The 12,347-nt window shown below is 41.6% G+C and overlaps 1 non-coding gene across 1 annotated transcript; it reads left to right on the top strand.

The window, feature by feature from the left end:
- The first annotated feature begins 11,956 nt into the window (after positions 1 to 11,956).
- Positions 11,957 to 12,029, top strand: TRNAG-CCC (transfer RNA glycine (anticodon CCC)). The gene has a single exon. It is a non-coding gene; the product is annotated as a tRNA-Gly (tRNA).
- The last annotated feature ends 318 nt before the right edge of the window (positions 12,030 to 12,347 follow it).

The raw sequence follows: 12,347 nt of genomic DNA, 5'->3' as shown, positions 1-12,347 counted from the left end.
TGAGCTGGGGTTGGGTATCAGAAGGCCGCCAGGGACCACTCTTTAGATTCTTTACATAAGACATGTGGGTTAGATCCCTGAGTGGGGAAGATCCCCTGGAGGAGGGCGTGGCAACCCACTCCAGTATTCTTGCCTGGAGAATCACATGGACAGGGGAGCCCAGCAGCCTACAGTTCATAGGGTAGCAAAGAGTCAGATAGGACAGAAGCGACTTAGTATGCATAAGCATGCATGTGTATATATGATATTAAATTATAATATATAATATGTACCATAATATATTAATATATATACATAATTTTATGTCTTGTTTTTCTTTAGGTAATGAGTTTGTTACATTCACTGCCTTGTCTGAATCCTCAGAGTATCCTGTGGGGAGGTGCTATAGTACATGGTTGGATTAACGTGGACAGTTTGAACAACAAATCATTTTGCATTCTTTAATCCCTATCTTACTCTCCCATTGCATTTACGATAAAATCTGTGTTTAAGCAATTCCATAAAGAATGGGTTCAAAAGGTCCAAACTTTCAGTTATAAGAGAAATATATTTGGGGCACATAAGATATAGCAAGGTTACTATAATTAATAACACCGTGTTGTATATTTGAAAGTTGCTAAGGAAAGAAATCTTGAAAGCTCTCATCACAAGGAAAAAATTTAACTATGTGAGATGCTGGATACAAAAAATTATAACTACTTTTTATAGTTTAACTGTAAATTAAACTCATAGTAGTCATCATTTCACAATTTATGCAAATATCAAACCATCACATTGTACACCTACAATCAATATGATGTTATAAGTCAACTAAAAAAATTAATGCAGGGACTTCCCTGGTGGTCCAGTGGCTAAGACTCTGCACTCCCAAAGCAGGGAGCCTGGGTTCCATCCCTGGTCAGAGAAGTAGATCACACACGTCGCAACAGAGAGTTCACATACCACAACCAAAGATCCTACATGCCCCAAACAAAAATGGGAGGCCCCATGTGCTCCAACTAAGACCCGCCACAGCCAAATAAATAAATATTAAAAAAAAATAATGCAGTGTTGTTGAAGGCTTTTAAATGGGAGGGTCACATGATTCATTTCATTATTGAAAACAGTTGCTCCAGCACAGACATGAGACCCATCAGGAAGGCAATTAGGGGTTCTTCAACTCTCCACCTGAGAGGAGGTGATGTGTGGACCAGATTGGTGTCAAAGATGCAGACAGATCTGCTGCCTGTGACTCAACAGGCTACTTTAGTAGCGTGATTCTGTCCCCACTGCTGTTTATGGGTTGGCTGATCCTCTGGGTGGTAGAAATGGGGGGACTTTCTGAGTTGAATCTCCTTTGGGAGCCCTCAAGAACCACTTGGCTTCTAGTGAATTAACCCCAAATATTCCTAGCTAAGCAGTGCAGGTGGACATCCGTGGGAAAATGGCTTCAGCTGATGAAAACTGGAGTGTGAGCACATTGAACAAAGCCTACATATTATCAAGTGTTGCTAACTAGAAAATAATAATGGTAACCAGCTGCACTGGGGATACAGAGAAGAGATAGTGTTTCCTTAAGCATGGTACCCCAAACTGTCTTTCTAAAAGCAAAGGTTCAGTTCAGTGCAGTTTAGTCACTCAATCATGTCTGACTCTTTGCGACCCCATGAATCGTAGCACGCCAGGCCTCCCTGTCCATCACCAGCTTCCAGAGTTCACTCAAACTCATGCCCATTGAGTCAGTGATGCCATCCAGCCATCTCATCCTCTGTTATCCCCTTCTCCTCCTGCCCCCAATCCCTCCCAGCATCAAAGTCTTTTCCAATGAGTCAACTCTTTGCATGAGGTGGCCAAAGTACTTGAGTTTCAGCTTTAGCATCATTTCTTCCAAAGAAATCCCAGGGCTGATCTCCTTCAGAATGGACTGGTTGGATCTCCTTGCAGTTCGAGGACCACTCAAGAGTCTTCTCCAATACCACAGTTCAAAAGCATCAATTCTTTGGAGCTCAGCTTTCTTCACAGTCCAACTCTCACATCCATACATGACCACAGGAAAAACTATAGCCTTGACTAGATGGATCTTTGTGGGCAAAGTAATGTCTCTGCTTTTCAATAACTCTTTAAAAATATTTGGTAATAGTAGTAGCCAGCATTTACAGATGGCCTCCTATGTATGGGCTTTCCAGGTGGCTCAGTGTTAAAGAATCCACCTGCCAATTCAGGAGATGCAATAGACTTGAGTTAAGTCCCTAGGTCTGGAAGACCCTCTGGAGTAGGAAATGGCAACTCACTCCAGCATTCTTGCCTGGGAAATTCCATGGACAGTGGAGCCTGGAAGGCTCCATTTCGATGGGGTTGCAAGAAATTGGACATGGCTGAGTGCGTACATGTGTACACACACACACACACACACACACACACACACACACACACACACACACACCTATGTCCTGGGCACAGTGCTTTTGTGTTTAAGGTGGGAAAAAGTAGTTATTGGATAATGTAGCATCCATTACATAACTCGCTCTCCTGATCATCTTTGTGTTGCAGTGGCCAAATCCTAGTCAATGTGGTCGAAGTAGAACTCTTCTGTAGGGTTTTGTAAAAAGCATTTGTTTTGCTCATCATCAACCCGTCCCTTCTGTCTTTCTTTTTCTTCTTGCTATGGACACAGCTGTGATGACTAGAGCTGCAGAAGCCATCTTGTGACTTTGAGTCAAATGACCAAAAAAATGAAAACTTTTGTCCAGACATCATTAAGCCCCTGAAGTAAAGTGAAGTGAAGTGAAAGTCGCTATGGGGTTGCAAAGAGTTGGACACAACTGACTGACTAAGCACAGCACATTATTTAAGTTACTATGGTCAGGTTTTATTAACTGTAGATAAAAGAATTTCTCATGGACAAGCAAATGCTGTATCATTTAATCTTTAAATAGCTCCCCTTGTTAAAGAGGAGAAAAATTAATGCTAATTATGGTGGTTCAGCTAGTAAGTAGAAGAGCTATATTCTGTGCCCAGATATGGCTAACCATTTCTATTTCATCCTGTGGCTTCTCTGAAAAATGTTAGTCTTAGAGAATAAGTCCTTAATATACCATGTTGTGGGTTATTTAGAAAACCACTCTGAAATAAAATAGAATTATCCTCCTAGAGACAACAGCTATAATTTTTCAAAAGGGGTATCATTTTCTTGTATATTTTTCCTTTTATTTAAAATCACCTCAATGTATTCAACCCTCTTGACCCGCCTTACTAGGTATTTTTATAACACTTACTGCTTTCCAGTATTCTTTATAATTTGCTTACTTATTATTTATCACCTCCCCCTAACCAGAATATAAATGTCACAAGAGAGAGATCTTTTTTTTTCTAACTAGCAAATCCACATGAATGAATATGATGAACACAGCCCTGTTTGTTCCCACAGCTACACATGTGTTTCATAAAAACTGTTCCATTTATTTCTTGAACTAATTGGCTCCCTGAATCAATGAAATGTAATTAACACATGCATACATGCATAGATCATAAAACAGTGCTGTGCCCAGCATATGGTTAGGGCTTAATAACTGTTAACTATTGCTTTGATGTTATGAAATTGGTCTTCTGTCTTCTAAATGGAGCAGTGGTCCCCAATATTTTTGGCACCAGGGATCGGTTTTGTGGAAGATAATTTTCCCACAGACGGGGGTTGGTGGGAAGTGGTTTGGAGATGATTCAAGAGCATTATATTTACTGTGCTTTTTATTTCTATTATTTTTTATTATTTTTAATTGAAAGATGATTGCTTTACAATATTGGTTTGATTTCTGCCATACATCAACATGAATTAGCCGTAGGTGTACATATGTCCCCTCCCTCTTGGACCTCCCTCCCACCTCTCTATTTCTGTTATTATTACATCAGCTCCATCTCAGATCATGAGGCATTACTTCCCGGAGGTTGGGGACCCCTAAAATAGAGAAACAGAAATCCAGTCCAGAGGCTAGGTGGGAAACACATGCCATGCCACTCTGTCCCCATCATTGCTTGCTTTCCCTGCAACCAATCAATGATCCATCTCCAATTAGAAAACCAAACCCAGGGCTTGCCTGGTGGCACAGTGCTAAAGAATCTGCCTGCCAATGCAGGAGACAGGGGAAAGAGCCCTGGTCTGGGAAGGTCCCACATGCTGTGGAACAGCTCAGCTCGTGTGCCACGACTGTGGAAGCTGTGCGCTAGAGTCCATGCCCCACAGCTACACCCTAGAACCTGTGCTCCACAACAAGAGAAGCCCGCCGTGCGTCACAACTAGAGAGTAGCCCCTACTCACTGCAACTAGAGAAAAACCCGTGTTGTAACAAAGACCTAGCACAGCCAAAAATAAATAAACGTTTTTTAAAAAGAAAAACAAATCCACCAAAGACACCCATTACCAGGCTGCTGCTTCCCTGTCACTGCTACTCATGTGCCATTCCAGCACAAGTTGCCTACACCTATGCCAGCAGAAGTGAGCTTTCAAGAGAATATTATTCCAGCGTCACTCTTTATAGTATTATATAAAAACCATTTACTGCAGCTATTAAAACAATCTGTGTAAACATAATCTTTATGGCTGAATGATACGCCAGCATATGGCTAAACTATCATTTACTTAACTCTTTCTCTATTGTTGGATATTTAGGATGTTTTTTGTTTTCCCTGATGACGAGCATGGTGATGATATTCCTCTTGGAACATAAAAGGCAAAGTCCTCCTTGAGGGGAATCTTGATGATGGTATTAAAAAGACAGAACACAGCTATAACCATCTGTACAGGAATGATTGGCTGTAGCTGAGATTCAAGGCACCTTTGTTGGGGAGGGGCTTCACCAAGACTCTGGGAAGGGAGCCCTGACTTCCCAAAGCCTGGTATGACCTGTACTCAGGTCCAGAGAAAAGATGGCCTGTGCTGAGGACATGTTGTCAGGTATGACCACAGAGGTTTATCAGTAAGCAAGAGACATGATAAGAGTGTTTATTCATTTATTCATTTAATGAATATTTATTGAGCACCTACATTGTGCCAAGAATTTTTGGAGTCATGGTTCTCAAAGTGTGGTTCCTGGACCAGCAGCATCAGCATCGCCTGGGAACTTGGTAGAAATTCAGACTTTTGGGTACCACCCCAGACCTACTGCATCAGAAATTCTGGGAGTGGGAACCCCAAATCTTCATTATGACAAAGCTTCTGGGAGATTCGGATCCATTCTAACACTTGAGGATTATGATTTAAAGTGGTCCAGATTACAGCAGTGAATAAAACCCTTGCTTTTTTTGTACATTCTAATGGGAGGAGACAGACAGCAAACTTGTGTTTAAATACAAAACAGTATGTCAAGTGATGAGTTTGGAGGAGGAAAATAAAGCAGGGGTCTTTGGACAAATGGGAAGCCCAGTGGCTCAAAGGTAAAGAATCTTTTTGCCAAGCAGGAGATGCGGGTTCGATCCGTGGGATGGGAAGATCATGTGGAAAGGGAAATGACAGCCTACTCCAGTATTCTTACCTGGGAAATCCCACAAACAGAGGAGCCTGGGATTGCAAAGAGTCAGATAGGACTGAGCGACTAAACAATTTGAAGGAGGTAAAGATATAAGGAAGCATCTGGATACTTGAGGTACTTGAGCATCTGGATACTCGGATACTTTCCAACAGAGGGCACAACAAGCACGAAGACATACTAAGATGCTCTTGTAAGATTTTCTGTCTCCACACCAGCCAATGGACTAGATAGCTGATCTACCGTCTCTGTGCTGCTGGGTTTTGCTGTTCCTGATGATTAATTTGATGTGTCAACTTGACTGGGCTAAGGGAGATCCAGAGAGCTGGTAGAGCACTATTTCCGAGTGTGTCTAGTTGGATGTTTCTGGAAGACATTAGCATTTGAATCAGTGAACTCAATAAAGAAAATTCCCCTCACCAGTGTGTGTGTGTGTGTGTGTGTGTGTGTGTGTGTGTGCAAACTCACTCTTATTCTGACTTTTGCAGGAAGAAACAGATTAGCTTCCAGATCTGAAATGACCCAGGGCAATTTAAAAAGCATCATGGGAAATTCCCTGGTGTCCAGTGTTAGGACTTCCTGCTTCTGCTGCAAGGGGCATGGGTTCAATCCCAGGCTGGGGAACTAAGACCCTTGCATAAGTCACAGTGCAGCCAAAACCAAAAAACTGTAAATTAGGGGGGGGAAAAAAGCACAATGAGTTGATGAGTTTCTCGTCCTTTCCTCCCCTACTCAGCCACCTCAAATAGGATGGTGAAGAACACTCTGAAAAGCTTTGTAGAACAGAATTAGAATCATTGACATGTTTGGAAAAGCTCTCCAATTTACATCATCCTCAACGAGTCTGAGATGACTACAGTCCTTTGCCTGAAGTCGTCAGGTAATGCAAGGACACGGAATGGTTCTAAAGTCGCCTCCTTCAGAACTACTTTTTTTAACTTCAAGAGAGAGACTCATTAACATGAAAATCTGCCATCTGCATTTGGTCAGCCCGTCGACACTTCCTGAACACGTTATCTGGAACATTTTCTCTGTTACCGAGCTGTCATCTTGCGAATGAAAGAGATGAGGCACTGAATGGGTTTTGATGTGCACAGGAGTCTGAAGTTCCAAAAGATCGCAACTCATTTTCTTTGATGGTGTGATGCCTTGGGCTTCCTGGTAAAGTCTTGGTTTGATTAATAGGAAAGCGTATATATCTTTGGGGCTTCCCAGGTGGTGCTAGTGGTAAAGAACCTACCTGCTATAAGAGATGCAGGTTTGATACTTGGTTTGGGAAGATCCCCTGGAGGAGGGCATGGCAACCGACTCCAGTATTCTTGCCTGGAGAATCCCCTGGACAGAAGAGCCAGTGGGCTACAGTCCATAGGGTCACAAAGAGTTGGACATGACTGAAGAGACTTAGCACACACTCACCCGTGTACATGTCCTTAAGTGACATTTCAGAAGAGAAGCAAGATATCCACATATTTGAATGGCACCCCCCTGTGACTTGGGTCATGCAAGTGATGAAGTCTAACCTATGATCAGCCCTTGAATTGTGTGCCCCACCCCTAGGGAGGGGGTGTGGGAGCTCACTGCTATATTCATAACTAAGACCTGAACACAGTAGCCAGCAAGAGTCCTGTCTTGCAAGTTTATAGCTTGATGGTAAAAGCTGGTATTTCTGTTTTCCATGTGGAGGGACCTGATCATAGCTTTATATTTGGAAAAAGGAAAAGACAACCCCCTTCGTTTAGATACTGAATTTGGTTACTCACATGGGCCTGCGGCAACCTTTAAAAAGTACTAGATGCCTCCCATGAGACAGCATCTGGAAACACTTGGCAACAGCTGTTAATATAAATTATTCACTGTTAATTGATTACAGAGGTGCATCTGAAACTGACATACCACATTGAGTAATAGGATGATGGTGTAATGGAAAGTGATAATGTAAACATTATTTATTCTTATCAGACATCTGTAGGTTATAACAGAGAAGACCCTGTCCCTTTTTCATTCATCTATGGATCAATCACAGACAGATGTTTAGAGAAACTGCATGCTCTGTGGTCTTTACACTTTGATGGTACTGTTAGTTTTTTTTAATTTTATTTTTTAAATATCTATTTAATTGACTGTGCCTGGTCTTAGTTATGGCATGGGAGAACCTAGTTCCCTGACCAGGGATTGAACATGGGTCCTCTGCACTGGGAGCATGGAGCCTTAGTCACTGGACCAGCAGGGAGCCAGGTCCATTTAAATTTAATGATGATTTATTCTCTTTTAGATTCTGGTTCTAATCAGTACTTTTGAAATTACATCTATTTGGTGAAAATAACTCAACCAGAGTCATGGTTTGGCTACTCAAGAGTGCAGAGCTTGAGAGAAGCTAGAAGGTAGATAGGACGTTTATCCAGGTCTGAAACTCAAATTTGTTGTTGTCATTCAATCACTAGGTGATGTCCAACTCTTTGTGACCCTATGGACTACAGCACGCCAGGCTTCCCTGTTCTTTACCATCTCCTGGAGTTTGCCCAAGTTCATGTCCATTGAATCAGTGATGCCATCCAACCATCTCATCCTCTGTCATCCCCTTCTTCCTCCTGCCTTCAGTCCTTCCCAGCATCAGGATCTTTTCCAGTCAGCTCATTGCATCAAGTGGTCAAAGTACTGGAGCTTCAGTTTCAGCATCAGTCCTTCCAACGAATATTCAGGGTTGATTTCCTTTAGGATTGACTGATTTGATCTCCTTGCTGTCCAACATAGGACCTTATATATAATTATATCACTTTATGTCAAAAGACCATTGTTCTACTTGGGAGCATATGTTTGAAAAACAATACATTTATAAGTATTTAAAATTTGATGTCATTTTTGCTATTGCTTCTAGAAACTTTAATAGACAGAGACTTGTAAGTTCCTGGTCTGAGTATGACTCAGCCTCTGAGAGATGAAGGCAAACCCGTTTTTCTGGGACTTTCACCTTCTCTGGATTTCCCACTCCCTCCTTGCACTGGAGCTCATTAACCAAAAAGACATTTTAACTGAACTTTTTCTTCCCAGAACTGAACTATTGAACCGAATGGTAATAAGCTCCTTATACAAGTAACTACAGTAAGTCCCCTACGTATGAACCTCCAAGTTGTGGACTTTCAAAGATGCCAGTGAGCGTTCTATCAGTATCAGGGGAGGGTGACATTGCAGCTTGCCCTCCATCTCCTACTGATGTCGGTCCTTCAGCTCTAAATTTCCCCACCTCTTCCACCTCCGCCAGTCAGTAACTCTTCTTGCCTCTTCACTTGATGCCAACCCCTGTATGCTAGCTGGTGTACTGTACTACTGTACTTTTCAAGGTCCTGTACTGTAAAATTAAAACTGTTTTATTTTTTGCATTTTTTAAATGTATTCTGTTCAGTTCAGTTCAGTCACTCAGTCGTGTCCGACTCTTTGCGACCCCAGGGACTGCAGCATGCCAGGCCTCCCTGTCCATCACCAACTGCCAGAGTTTACTCAAACTCATGTCCAGTGAGTTGGTGATGCCATCCAACTATCAGAGTATTATTTGTGTGATAAGCATTATAAACCTATTACAGCACAGCATTATATAACTGATTGCGTTAATTGGGTACTTAAGCTAACTTTGTTGGACTTCTGAACAAATTGGGCTTACAAATGTGCTCTCAGAATGGAACTTGTTCATATTCAAGGGACTTACTGTCATGGCTTAATGCCTTCTCTGCCCCTAGATTGTGAGCTCATGTCCGCATTTTATGAGTATTGCTTCCTTATTGTTTTGGTGTCTTTTTATAAGGATCTGATACACAGTAATATTTGAAAGCAGAGTCAAAAGATTGAAGCACAATCATCTTGGAAGATTTGGAGTGTTCCTGGAATCAATGAAAATGTAAATGCAAATAGCAAAAAAAAAGACGGCATGCAACATGGGCATCTTTTTAAGTCAACTCATAATTTTCATTTGTGACTGGCAGACAGCTTAACCAGAAGTGAGTTTGAACAATATCATTTCTAGTTCCTCACAAAGATTTCTGAATCAAAAAGCTCAGCTTTGTAACTAGATTAATAAAAATAAGATTTCCTCTGCCTGCAGGACCTTTTAAAGAAATCCTTGATTCTTCTAGAGCCACAATCCATTCCTTTTCTCCTCTTTCAGGAAGTCTTCTCTGACTGCTGAAGACCGTCCCCTTATCTTGGCTCCACTGACAGACTATTCAGATGGAGGATGCCCTGGATCATCTCAGGGTGTGTTCTCCAGGCCACTAGAAGATGATATAAAATATAAGTTGGGTTAGCCTTTTTGTTGTTGTTGAGTTGCTAAGTCATGTCTGGCTCTTTGTGACCCCATAGATCACAGCATGCCAGGCTTCCCTGTCTTTCACTATCTCCTGGTGTTTGCTCAAACTCGTGTCCATCCAACCATCTCATTCTCCGTCACCCCCTTTTCCTCCTGCCCTCAATCTCTCCCAGCATCAGGGTCTTTTCCAATGAGTTGGCACTTTGCATCAGGTGGCCAAAGTATTGGTGCTTCAGCTTCAGCATCAGTCCTTCCAATGAATAGTCAGGGTTTATTTCCTGTAGGACTGACTGGTTTGCTCTCCTTGCTAGTTAGCCTTAGCATGAATTATTTTGTAGTGCAACTGAGCAGGACCCTACACGGCCTTCCCAGAATAGACCCCCACCCATGTCCTCCATTTGCCTTTTATCTTTAGTCAAAGAATAAACTTAATCAGAGAAGTGAGAAAATGCAGGAAGAAAGGAAAACAATAAAGCAAGACAAAAGAATAATACTTTAGACATTAAATAAAGTCAAGGATCTTTAGTTCTTCCTAGAGAACTATAGCTAATACTCTGAACCATGTTCTTTGAGCTGTTTTGCAGGCACTGAAATTCCCACCCAGAGGGAGAAATTAAGTGTCTGCTGCCCACAAGCACGGAGACCTCAGACCAGTTAGAACCAGAAGGTTGATGATGCTGACTCCCAATTACCTCATTACCAACCAATCAGAAGAATGTCCATGAGCTGACACGCCCTAATCCTTGAAAACTATAAAACTCACTACTCCTACAGAGTAGGATACAGTCTAAAGGACATTAGCCCCCTGTGGCCCCCTTTGCCTGGCAAAACCATGAAACTATTTCTTTCTGCTTTATCCAAAACTCTTGTCTCTGAGATTTAATCTGGCTCCAGTATGTAGAGGCTGAATTTTGGCAACATTAGTGCTAGTTATTTTCTATTCTGTTACTCTATAATCTTATTCATAGTACTTATCTCTACCTGGTATAGCTGTGTCTATTTCTTTGCTAATTGCTTATTATCTTCTTCTTCCCATTAAGAAATAAACTCCAAGAGAGAAGGAACCATATATGTCCTGTTGAGTGAAGTAATGTTGATGACAGACACTGTTCTGGGCTTCTGATATGTCCTTAATAAATATATTTGTTGATGGAATGAAATGAAGCCATGGTTCCTACACAAATAAATATTCATCATTTCTGCTGAATAGCTGATGTTTCTTTATGCAAACACCTGCTCCAATGACATTTTCCCTCAAATGATGCAGCAATAAATATTCTTGTGCCTGTACTTTTGGTGGCTGGTGAAACATATAAATTAGATATATTTCTGAAAGTAGATTGCTGTGCACTTGAAAGTTTCTATGGATATTGTCAAGAGGCCTCCAAAAGGTTAAGCAAATTTGCATCCCCACTAGAAGAGTGTAAGGAGGCCTTTTTCCCCCAGACCCTAAGCAAATTTGGATAGTATCAATGTCTAGAACTTTAGATGGACGTTTTAAAGTGTGAAAAGATACTCTTCTTCTGGAGAATTTCACTGGGTACAAGTCTCAAGTGTATAGTGGCAAGAAGAGAGGAGGGTTCAAGTTGTCAAAATGTGTGTGTGTGTCTGTGTGTGTGAGTAGGTATAGATGTGTAAGTGGGTATCTGTATATGTGAGTGTATGTATGTGTATCTCTATGTGTATGTGTAGGTTTGTAAGTGCATAAGTGTGTGTGTATGTGTGTGCGTGTGAGAGTAGATATAGATATGTTAGTGGGTATCTGTGTATGTAAGTGTGTTGTGTGTGTCTCTATGTGTAAGTATGTGTATGTGTGTAAGTGGGTGTCTGTACATAAGTGTGTGTGTATGTGTGTGTCTGTTTGAAAAGATTAAGTTGCTGCTCAGAACAGTTGGAAACTCCTGAAAGTGTCACACTGATTCTAGGAGAACTTCCTCAAGCGAGGTGTGGAAGTTCACGTGGGTGGAACATTCCGGACTTCGTTAGACTCAAGGTGCCACTAGAGCTGGGGAATGAGTGTGAGAATCCAAGGGCCCCCTTTTCCTGGACGTGATTTCGTGACAGAACAGGGATGAAGGAAATATCTTCCAAGTGTAGGGGCAACTAGGAAAACCTTTTTAAAGCATAACTTCTGGTTATTTAAACCTGGAATCAGGGGACTTCCCTGGTGGTCCAGTGGCTAAGACTGTGTGCTCCCAATGCAGGGGACCCAGGTTCAATCCCTGGTCAGGGAAGTAGATCCTTCATGCCACAACCAAGAGTTCGAATGCTGCAACCAAGACCCAGTGCTGCCAAAATAAATAAAATAAAAATTTAAAAAAACCCACCTGGAATCAAAACCTCTGTCAAAGTCAGTTAAGAGGCAGATTTTCCATGGAATTTGACAGCTGGTACAACTTTAAAGTTTGCTAATCATCATAGTGAGCTGTCAATAGATTAATACAAGCTCTCTTGATGTGCCTGTTTTCAAATAGCAGTTCTACCAAAAAAGTAATAATTCACCTATAATCGCAGACTTTAAAACATGTAAATTCAATCATTGCAGTAGTTAT

Source organism: Ovis aries, chromosome 17, assembly GCF_016772045.2.
Source record: "Ovis aries strain OAR_USU_Benz2616 breed Rambouillet chromosome 17, ARS-UI_Ramb_v3.0, whole genome shotgun sequence".
In the NCBI taxonomy this organism is placed as follows: Eukaryota; Metazoa; Chordata; class Mammalia; order Artiodactyla; family Bovidae; genus Ovis; species Ovis aries.
Note: the sequence above shows the minus strand (reverse complement) of the source record. Positions and strands in the feature narration are given on the sequence as shown.